Source organism: Pleurodeles waltl, chromosome 11 (assembly GCF_031143425.1).
Source record: "Pleurodeles waltl isolate 20211129_DDA chromosome 11, aPleWal1.hap1.20221129, whole genome shotgun sequence".
In the NCBI taxonomy this organism is placed as follows: domain Eukaryota; kingdom Metazoa; phylum Chordata; class Amphibia; order Caudata; family Salamandridae; genus Pleurodeles; species Pleurodeles waltl.
This window is the reverse complement of record NC_090450.1, coordinates 832,427,098-832,439,440: the sequence shown is the minus strand read 5'-3', so window position 1 is coordinate 832,439,440 and position 12,343 is coordinate 832,427,098.

The window sequence follows — 12,343 nt, the reverse complement described above, 5'->3', positions numbered from 1 at the left end:
TTGTCTGGCATGATAAAGGTCACAAAAAAGAGCTGTACAGCGCACAATAGTGTCAGGATAGGGACACAGTATGTGAGTAAGCAATAGACATTGACCTGTATCTGGATGTAAGGCATGTACATCCACTTTGCCATCTGGATTTCCACCCCAGGAAAGTACATTTCAATCTTAGGAATCTTTATTTTAAGGGCATTATGATTGGGAACTCAGCTGTAGCTTTGTTTTGCTTGTGATGATAGGGGGAGTTAGCCATTGCTATGCTGTCATTGGCTTTAACTGTTTAACACTTGCACATTCAAGATGGGTTTGATTGGTAGTTCATTTGACATACATGACATCTCACATTTGGTGCACTGTTCAGGTTTTCACAATGGTGGGAAATTGCATTCTGCGAGTTGTAGTGCTATGAGTTGCCAGTACTTCACCAGCCATTTCCAAGGGCTGTGGAACTAAATGAGTTTAGCGGACATGTGGCATGCTAGAGAGGGGTATTAGGGCCCATATTTATACTTTTTGACGCAAAACTGCGGCAACGCAGTTTTGCGTCCAAAAAATTAGCGCCGGCTAACGCCATTCTGAAGCGCCATGCGGGCGCCATATTTATTGAATGACGTTAGCCGGCGTTAGCCGCCGTCGCCGTCTGGTGTGCGTTAAAAAAAACGACGTACACCAGGCAGCGCTGGCGTAGGGGGATATGGGGCTTGGGCGTCAAGAAATGGGTCAAGTCAGGTTGAGGCAATTCTTTCGCCTCAACCCGATTTGCGCCATTTTTTACGACTCCCAACCCCCATAGAAATGACTCCTATCTTAGCAAAGACAGGAGTCATGCCCCCTTGCCCAATGGCCATGCCCAGGGGAATCTGTCCCCTGGGCATGGTCATTGGGCATAGTGGCATGTAGGGGGGCACAAATCAGGCCCCCCTATGCCACAAAAAAATTAAAAAAAAATACTTACCTGAACTTACCTTAATGTCCCTGGGATGGGTCCCTCCAGCCTTGGGTGTCCTCCTGGGGTGGGCAAGGGTTACAGGGGGTGTCCCTGGGGGCATGGGAGGGCACCTCTGGGCTCCTTCAGAGCCCACAGGTCCTTCAACGCCTGCCTTTTGCAGGTGCTAAAAAACGGCGCAAAAGTGGCCGTACGTCATTTTTTTTGACCCGCCCACTCCCGGGCGTGATTTTTGCCCAGGAGTATAAATCCGACGCACATGTCTCGGAGTCGATTTTTTAGACGGGAACGCCTACCTTGCATATAATTAACGCAAAGTAGGTGTACACGCTAAAAAATGACGCTAACTCCTTGGACTTTGGCGCTAGACGCATCTAACGCCAAAGTATAAATATGGAGTTAGTTTTGCGTCGAAATTGCGTAAAAAAAAACGACGCAATTCTGGCGCAAACGGAGTATAAATATGCCCCTAGGTCTTTTGGACAGAGGTGTAGTGGGTGGTATGTTAATTCGGATGGGGTAAGATGGTGAGGGAGCATACAGGACATGACAATTGGGTGACATGGATTATGTGGGGACTTACCAGACTCCACTCTCCCAGGTATTCCAGTCAGGCCCTCAGGATGCAGTATGTCCAAGACCTCCTCTTCCCAAGATGTTAAATTAGGGGGAGGAGTTGGGGGTCCAGAGCCAGTCTTCATTACTGCCAGCTGGTGCCGGAATGCCATGGAACATACCTTCCCCCTGAGGTAGTTTAAACTCTTCCTGATGTCCTCCCTGGTGCGTGGATAGCTGCCTACAGAATTGACCATGTCGACTATTCTTTGCCACAACTCCATTTTCCTGGCAAATGATGATTGCTGGGCCTCTGCTCAGAACGGGTGTGGCTCTTCCCTGACAATTTTGTCCACCATGACCCTAAACTCCTCATCTGTGAAACAGGGGTGTTTTTGTGGGCACATGGTAATGGTGGTGAAGGGGGTGTGAAATTGTTTGAAGAAAAAGGCTGCAAAAAAAGGCAAATGGTGAGGTGTAGGTGCTGTGGTGTGAGTGGGTGACGGTTGTTTTGGATTGTGTGGTACGAAAAAGTGTGTTGTGTATGTTGTGCTGGTGTGTGATGTGTGTGTAGTGAAATGTATATGGGTGCCTATTCTTGCTTTTTGTATCTCTCTAAAATGTTGGTTGTCTGTGGCTGTGTGTGGTGTTTTGGTTGCAAAGGAATGTGGGTTGTGTAGGGATGTTTTATGTAGTGCAGTGAACAGGTGTCTTGGGTGTGTGGACGTGTGTCAGGTGTAGGAGAATCAAACTATCCAGTGTGGTGCTGTGTTCAGTATGATGTTTGTTGACATCACCAAGGTTTGCCAGGCCAAAGGTTTTCTGCCATGAAAGAACTGCTGTCGTGATTTGTGGATCGTTACATGATGGGTGGATTTTTGTTGGGCTGGATGTGCTGGTGGTGAGACCACCTCCTTTCCGTTCTCCAGTGTCCTGGCGGTTTCAGAAATTAGGCTGTTTTTTTGAGGAGTTCACAGTGTAACTCTAAATATAGCGGTCAGATTACTGTCAACATGGCAGTCTTTTGGCGGCTGCCACCGCAACAGTCTTGCCAAAATACCACAAAAGTCGTAATCAGGCCCCATGTGTATGAGCATGTTTCCCCATAGGAGTTACTTCCTGATCTGCTACTTTGTAAAATTCTCATATTGTGTCATTAATCTCTAGCAGTATAATGCCCTTGTATATCGTTTCAAATCTTGACTCCAGCTACAGGAGTCTGGTCTCCAGAGCATGAAGCTGAACATGCAGGGATTTCATGGCCCCAGCTCCGGCATTACACACATTCCTTGGAAGTTTTTCGTTGATTGTTTCCCAAATTATATCTCAAACTATTCAGAAATAGATATATGAATGCTTGTTGTTGAATACTATGCCAGAGCCAAATATCCCAGTTCTCCATTTTGGTAGTTGGGGTTGACTTGACAAGGGTTTGACATTTGCAACCAGTTTGCCAGTCTTCATGATAAAAGACAGCAGTCTATGCAGGAACTTCAGTCATGAGCATAGTACTAATATGTAAATCACATTCCAAGAAGCTGTTGATAACTTCATATACCGATGAGATCATTCCAGAGCTCATTACAGCTTTGGCAGTCTTTCCGAAAGACCGCTGAAGCCGCGGGCGCCAAAAGACAGCCAGTGCTGGCTGTCCGAAAAATGTCATATTACGACATCATGCCGATTTCTGCCCGATTTTGGACAAATAACCGACACCGTTGGCCTGGTCGAAGTCATAATAGGAGCGGTTCCACAGCCATGCCAGCAGGATGCTGCCCGCTGTATTACAATCCATAATATGGGCAGCGGCTTCCTGCACAGAAGTGCGGCGGCAGCAGTGAAAGGCACCAGGACCCACCCCCTCCCAGACGGCCACCTCACCGAAGCAGGTAAGTTGATTGTTCGAAAAGGGGGGAGGTGGGAATTTGGGGGGTGTTGTGTGAATGTGGGTGGTGTCTGCATGTGTGTATGAATGTGGGGGAGGAGGTGTCTGTGTGTGTGTGTGAGTGCGTGCATGCCAAGGGGGGTGGGGGTTGTGTGTGGGGGTGTGAATGCGTGTATGTTAAAGGGGGTGCTGTGTTTGTGTGTGTGAGTGCATGTATGTTTGTATGAATGCAGAAGAGGGAAGGGGTGTCAGTTTGAGTGCATGTGTGCAAGTGTATGTGTCTGTTTGAGTGTGTATGTGTGAGTGAATAGGTATACCTGAGTGTGTGTGTACGAATCAATGGGTGTATCTGAGTGCATGTTTGGGTACGAGTGTGTGGGGGTATATTTAGGCGAATGTGTGGGTGAGTGGGGGTGCATGACTGTAGGTGTGTGGTCGTGTAGGAGTGTGTCTGCCGGTGACTGGAATGGAGATTCCTGTCACCGGGTGCATGACCGCCAGCATTTTGTGGCGATGTGACTGCCACGAAAATGCTGGTGGTCTGCTGAGTCATAATACCGATGGCGGTATTACAGCTACTACCGGAATGGAGGTACTCACCTGTGGCCTGTCGGTCTGACTGCCATTCGGCAAAAAAAACTAAATCGTAATATAGCAGTCTTTACCGCCGGCCCGGCGGCGGTAAGACCGCCACCGCAAGTCTGGCAGTCCAAGGACCTCTTGACTTGTAATCAGGGCCTCAGTCTCTTTATCTGCAGTATAGCTTTAGCAGGCTCTAAGAGAGGCTGTGATCACTAGCAGGATCTATATAATTGGAGGAATCAAATACTGTCATAATCACCATGCTATATTATATGTGAGTCTTGGAGACAATTGAGCAAGACTTGTACAGTTACATCACACAAAGCGGCAAACATTTTTATAAAGTATTTATTCTCCAGCACAAAACTTATTTGCACTGGAAAGTTGACCTTAATGTATTGAAAATAACACATTGAGTTGCATTGGACTACTTTGTGTCAAGTGGGCATTTCATGGGTGGTACTTGGATGTGAGAATGCAACCACCTGTGGACTTTAAAGCCAGACCTACAAAGATTGTCAGAGCTTGCTTTGTGTCCAGAAACTGAAGCCTCCTTGAAACAGGTTTTAAGTAAATATTTTACACATTTCATGTGTGTTGAACTGGTTGGCAAACAATGTATGAAGGCCCGTATTTATACTTTTTTAGCGCCGCATTTGCGTCGTTTTTGGAAGTTTTCGCCGATTTTGCGTCAAAAAACGACGCAAATGCGGCGCTAAAAAAGTATAAATACGGGCCGAAATGTTTTCATGTATTTCTAAATCTCGGCTAGAGTACCCTTCCAGTACAAAACCTATGCTAGACAATAGGCAGACATTTGAATTATGGTGCAAAGGTTTGTCGCTAAGCATCCTGTTTGTGTGCCAGTGCAGGGTAAAAGAGAAGGAGCAGGATATAATTAGTAAATATGTAAAGACTTCAGAGACTAGGCAGTCAGTCAATGCCATACCTGGGGTCACATCATGGTGGTGTCTCTTGCAGTAACACCTTGCAACTGCCCTGCCTTCTTGCCCAAATTCATGTGTGCTGCTTCTCAAGGCAGAAAATTCATTGCAACTGTCCCAGGCATGTGCCGGTAGCACCACCACCCCGCACATTGACAACACATCCACATAAGGCAGCCACCACTCCATCATGCAGTGAGGATGCCCCTTGGGGTGCAGGGAACAATAATCTGAGCAGGCGTGGTCCTGTATTAGTGGAAACAAGCCACCACCCAGACCACCTAAACTGGTGTAGTGGGGAACCACACATCTTGATGCTGAACAGAAATGTTCCACTACAGAAAATATGTACCACACATAGCAAACTGTAGGTCACATCAGTCACAGGCTGAGCCCACAACTACTCTAACACAACCATGTGAGAAACATAGGAATGCGGAAATAAACACACACGTACAACACATGGAGTATGACTATGAACAAAATGGTGTATAATTCCACATTGACACGTGGGAGATGATGCATGGGTAAGTCTGGTGTTGGTAAAACTGCCACTGCAGTGTACCCTTTGCGGTTGGCATCGTTAGTCACACGTTGGGATGGCGGGTGGAAATCTGTCTGCTCATTGTAGCTATGTGGGGCAATTAGCACAACATTGTTGATGGATCAAATAGAGTCAGTGCCAGTCTTGGGGTGCATTTGGTGTGACAAGACATGCTGCAGTTAGTCCTGCAAATCAGGCATTGGAAAGGGCAAAGGGGCAGGGCATGGGACCCCCTGCACTGCCCATGCCAGGTGCATGGGCTGTGCAGGGGCACACCACACCACATCACCACCATCCTTTGCATGGGGGTTTCATTGCCATGCAAAGGCTGGTGGAAATGCGGGAACAGACCTGGAGTGTAGTGTTGAACGTAATACTGGTCTGGTGTCACAAGACAGGTGCCATTGCCAGTCTGTAAGATTCTGGAAAACTGCCAGTGCCAGGCCATTGGCCCATGGGGCATTCCCCATTGACAACATTTGCCACTATCACCTGTGCTGTTGGGGGTGGTCATATAGGCAATGGCGGTCAGGTGGTCATAGGACTGCCACACTTGAAATGAGGGACTAGTATGACTACCTGCAGAATCACCATCAAACTAGCCTGAGGCCCTGACCTAAGTTGAACTCCAGTTAACTGGCCATGTCCATAAACTCATTTACCATCAGGCACTATCACATACATGATGATGTGCACAGCACAAATATTATACCCATGCAGGCCATCCCTGGGTCTACCCCTGTGCCTGTGTCAAATTAGCTGCACTGCCACCATGCTGCATCTCATGTATCATGGTGCAAGGATGGCTGCATTGAGGGGGAGATAATAGGTGTGTAGGAAGGCGCACCTACTTGCACAGACAGAAAATTAAATTAAACTCTGATAGGTCCATGTGTGCTGTGCAATGTAGCACACATACACATACATCAACATGAGGAGCTATCAAAATTAGCAAGAGCATAGTGTCCTGACAATGCCAACCTTGGAGTGGTGTAAGGTTACAGTACCGCATGGTTGTAAGTGAAACATGTAAGACTGGGACAGCGGCATATTGACATGTGTGGTGCTGTGGCTTGAGCACTGCAACAACCATTGCAAGGCCTCAGCAAGCAAATGGATGCATAGGGAGGGTTGACAATGATAAGATGGTGTCAAGCCACAGAAAGGACATATAGAAATCTAGTATATACGACGCAGCCAATTGCCTAACCTGAGCTTCCCCTCATGTGACACTCAGGTGAGGCAAAGGGCTGATAGACTGCAACTATGATGTACACGAACAATGTTTGGGAACTAAGTTAACAATGAGCCTCCAATAGCAAGTCAGTGACATGACATATCAACTGCCACAACAGAGAAAGATTGATTTTACACAATCTCATTGCAGTGGATGATGGCTCTCCTGCTGAGCTGCCTGTCCTGGTGTACCCCGATGACCTGGATGACCAGCTGACAACCATCAGCCAAGAGACCATCCAAGAAGTCCTCATATCCCTCCAGACACCACCTCCAGTCACAAGGAGGAGTAATAATGTAGCAGCCATCCCAGATGCCTCACTCAACACCCCAATAGTACGACCTGCCAGCACCGACAGAGCTGAGGACTCGAAGGACCCTGGGACCAGCTTTGAGAGGACAGTAGTAGGAGTCCAGTGGGAGCTGGCCAAGGAGGTGCGGGTGGGGATGCAGACTATGGCAGCCAGCCTAGAGGGGATGAGCATTGTTGGGTGTAGGTTCCCCCGTGCTTCGTGCCGCGTTCCTCGTGCGGTGGAACCGGCGAACGGGGAACCATGGAACGGCAGAATGTTGGATGGGGATTTGAGTTAAGCTGGCAGTTGGAGTCGGTGGTTGGAGGAAGGAGGACGGAAGTTTGAGGCTGTCATACTTACTTCTGCTTAATAAAGAAATATAACTTACCTTCTATGTGTGGATCGCATCTACTCTTCAGTAGTGACGAGTAATACTCTTCAATCAACAATGCTAGTATTCCGACAGCTTCTTCTTCCGTGCATGTCAGAACCTCTTCGAGAGTTTTAATATTACAACTCTGCCACAGTCCACCGTTTGACTTACTCCGAGCCGCACGTCACATGAGTACTGTGCTGTGCCCGACGCATAGAGCGCCTCTCCTCGGCGGCCATATTGGTTGTATAAACTGCGTGTCACGGTAACACGCACACCAACAGCGGCAATTTTTAGAGTGTTCTTAAGCGCAAGTGCATGTCACCACAACGCGCACAGGATCTAGAGCGCTTAACCTCGCGACCATTCCTAACGTAATGATTTGCGTGTCACGGTGACACGCACACCTTCGGTTGTCATTTGCTAGCACATTTCAATGAAATAAAGTTGCACGTATAATTTACGATATCTATGAAAAGTCTTGCGTGCCCCGAAGACACGCACACCCCTGCAATCTCAACTCGGCACACTTCAGTTGCCATTTTGGATGTACAGTACATTCAGTAATTGTCTTGGTACCAGACAACGTTACATCTACAGCATAGTGACTTTATTTGTAACCTTATTCAATTTTTCCATGCATTGAATGTATCAATTAACTATTCAATCTGTCTTTTTGTGTTGTTTTGATTTTTATAATGCAGCACTCTATCTCCCCACCTCCTTCTTTTGTCCCTAATCCAGCTTCTCCAGACGCTGATTGGGAGCAATGGAAGGAGGCATTTGAGGCATATTTGGATGCCCTAGAGGGTGAAACTTTCACTCACAAGAGAAAATTTGCGATTTTGAGACATTGTTTGGGAAATGAGGGGCGAAATTTTTTAAAATATATTCCTAAAGTAACTGTTGTAACTGCAGTGGGCAAAGGTGATAACGTTGAAGATGAATACGAAACGGCGACCAAGTCTCTGGACACAAGATTCAAGAGGTGTAGAAATGTTACTTTGGAAAGACATCAGTTTTACAAAAGGGTCCAAGCCGATGGTGAATCCGCGTCTAGTTATGTTGGTGCTTTGAGACTATTAGCAGTTTCGTGTGATTATAAAGAAATTGAAGAGGAAATGATCAAGGACCAACTTGTGGAGAAAACTAATAATAAGAAAGTACAAGAGGCCCTCTTATCTACACCCAATTTAACCCTACAGAAAGCATTGGAGATCGCCACCAGAATTGAGAGTATAGTATCATTCATGGAACAAATGTCTATTTCTGACAAAATATGCCAATCTCCGAGATCTGACGTACTTGCAGTCAAAGCAAAACACAAAAAAAGAAACAAGGGATCTGTACCACAATCTACAAGTGGAAAATCTGACAAGCAATTCACAAGATCGTTGGAATGTTATAGATGTGGTAGCACTGCGCATTTGGGTAATGCCAAATTTTGTCCAGCTATCGATAAGATGTGTGCAAAATGTTACAAAAAGGGTCATTTTGCAAGAGTGTGTAAAGCAAATAGATCCTACAAATCAGATAAATCTGAGTCTAACAGAGTTAACAATGTTGCTACGAATGATTCTCCTTCTTCTAGCAGTAATGAAGAGGAGGTATTCGTGGTGAATAGTGATTTTGTGATAGGTGAGATAAGGAACTCCTGTACGAGAAGACCTTTTTGCTTAGTAGAAGTAAATGGAGTTCAGGTCCAGATGATGGCTGACTCTGGATCTCCCTTTACTCTCTTGAGCGAATCCAAGTGGAACAAATTGTTCAAAGGTCATGGGATCACTTTAAACCAGTCAAGTATTCAACCAATTGGATATGGTGGGAAATCCATTGATGTAATGGGTGAGTTCCAGGCAGATCTCAGGTTTAAGAACAATACAACTCCTGCTACCATATACATGGCCAAGGATAATGCTTGTCTTTTGGGGTGGTTTGATCAAGGCAAATTGGAATTGGTTTTGGACCCAAATAATCCTGAACAAGTTATAACGAGAAGTGAATTTATGCATGTATCCTCTGTAACGTGTGATGAGTGGGGATCACGCTACCCTGAAATATTCAAAAATGATGTGGGGTTATACAAGGGGTTTTCACACAATATCAAAATCAATGAGAACACTCAACTAAAGGTGCACAAAGTACGGAAAGTTCCTCTCACCTTAAGGGATGACTTCAAAAAAGAATTAGACAAACTGTGTGCTCAAGACATAATAGAACCTATTGAGTCCTCGGATTGGGTGGCACCGGTGGTCTTAGCTCACAAGGCGAATGGTATGTTGAGGATGTGTGTGGATTTACGCAATCTTAATGATCAAATTTGGGTTGACCAATATCTTTACCCAACATTTCAGAAATGTTGTCTTCCGTTAAGGGTGGTAAAATATTTTCCTTGCTTGACATGACATCCGCATATTATCAAATTAGTCTTCATCCAAGTTCCAGACATTACACTGCCTTCATCACTCCTTTTGGGTTATTCCAGTTCAAACGAATGCCGTTCGGGTTGGCTTCCACGTCTGCTGTCTTCCAGAGGACAGTAGAAAGTATGTTCAAAGGTATGCATGGAGTGATGGCGTTCCAGGATGACATTCTGGTTTATGGATGGCATAAAACCCAAAGTAAGTTTGGTGAAAGCTTTTCAAGATTTCAATTGTCCAGAAAACAAAGACCAGTTGAGGTCCTTCATGGGCTTAATAGAATTTTATGCTAGATTTGTACCCAACTGTTCAGAAAAGAATGCTAAATTTGTGTGGGATGTTCACTGTAACCGTGAATTTGAAAACATTAAGCAAGAGATCTCCCAAGCCATTCCCTTGAAACCTTTTGACACTAGAGATTATACAATCATAATGACAGATGCCAGCCAAAAAGGTTAAGGTGTTGTGCTATTGCAAAAACAGGACGGGAGGGAGGAAGTTGTTGCGTTTGCTTCAAAGAGCTTGAAAGGAGCCGAAGCAACATACTCAGTGATTGAATGCGAAGCTTTGGCATGCTGGTGGGGCATTAACCACTTCAAACAATTTGTGTGGGGCACAAGGTTTACGGTTAGAACTGATCATAAGCCCTTACTTCAACTATTTACGGCCAAGGGTGCGGAGAAAGCCACTTCACGAATAGCTAAGTGGCAGTACAAATTGTATGAACACAACTTCAAGTTAGAATATGTCCCTGGCAAGAAAAACATTTTGGCTGATTGTCCAGATTGTCAGGCACTGATCTGTTGGAAGGAACATCAACGTACCTCAATCCCAAGGATATTGATGGTGAGGTTGTTGTCTGTACTATAGGTTAACAATTGAATGGGGCGTTAGGTGAGCAGGAGTGGAGGGAAGCTTGCGAAGAGGATCAGGACATGAAGTCAATTGTGCAAGGAGTCGTGATGTCGTGGTCACAGTGGTCTCCAGGTGGCGACCTTAAGGATAGATACAAACATGTTTTTGATGAGTTGTCGGTAATCAATGGTTTGTTATTTAGATCAAAGTTGTTGGTAGTACCGAGTGGCATGAGAAAAAGGGTTTTGAGCCTTGCGCACGAAGGTCACATTGGTATGCGTGCCATGAAAAGAAAAGTCAGGGAAGGATTCTGGTGGCCTGGAGTGGATAAGTGTGTAGTACATTTTGTAAGGGATTGTGTGTATTGTGCTGTCAGTGACAAGTCTCAAGTCACTGTTCCAAGCCCAATAGAAGCGATTAAGGTTCCCGATAAACCTTGGTGTAAATTAGCAATCGACATAATAGGACCAGTGAATTTATCTTATGGATCCCAGGAATACGGGTTAGTACTTATAGATTTTTACAGTAGATGGCCAGAAGTAAAATTTGTGAAGGTTCCTGACTCCAATAATGTGATCCAATGGTTAGAAGGAATTTTTGCTACGGAAGGAGTTCCAGACGAGATTTTGACTGACAATGGGTCTCAATTTATTTCTAGACAGTTTGAAAAATGTGTGAATTTCTTGGGAATAACACATTCAAAAACTTCCCTGTACCATCCTAGGGGTAACAGACTTGTGGAGAGGTTTAATAGGGTCCTCAAGGACAATATTAATTTGGCTAAAGCTAGTGGATTGCACTGTGAAGGTGAATTGGATAAATTGTTGTGGGCCAAGCGCACAACCAACAATTCTGATACACAGGTATCACCTTTTGTTTTATTACGGGGACGTGTTCCGTCTTTAAAACTAACCAGAGAATGGATGGGTTGTTTTAGTGTGCCATGGTACAAGGTTGATGGTGTGATGGAGAAACGAAAGGTAGCGCAACAAAAGTATGTGCAGAGTTCACGGAAAACTCACCGCCGCAGGTTTGATTGGAAGGAAGGTGATGTAGTGAGGGTGAAGTCTCCAAGAACCACGGTTAAAGGTCTGTCCAAATTCAGTAGCGGAAAGAAAATCGTTCAGATGGGTGACAGTGCCATTAGACTAGATGATGTCAAGTGGTGGAACAAGGATAAAAGATCTCTAACTAAGTTGCTATGTGAATAGTTAAATAGTGAGCATTAATGAACTATTCTTGTAATTTATTTCATTATTGTTTTGTGAAAAGTGTTGTAAGGGAAGAGATGTGTTGGGTGTAGGTTCCCCCGTGCTTCCTGGCGCGTTCCTCGTGCGGTGGAACCGGCGAACGGGGAACCATGGAACGGCAGAATGTTGGGTGGGGATTTGAGTTAAGCTGGCAGTTGGAGTCGGCGGTCTGAGGAAGGAGGACGGAAGTTTGAGGCTGTCATACTTACTTCTGCTTAATAAAGAAATATAAATTACCTTCAATGTGTGGATCGCATCTACTCTTCAAGCATGTGCCTCTTTGCGGCCAATAAAGAGACTGCAGCCAAACAAAGCACACATTCGCCAATGCATGGAGTCCAGCAGTGTCTGAGGGACATAGCTCCTGCTATGTGGGAGAGGCCACAAAAACTGCCCTCCCAAACTGGCAGCGGCATGATTGAGAACATGCTGGGCTCCATGCACCGGGAAGTGGCCTCCC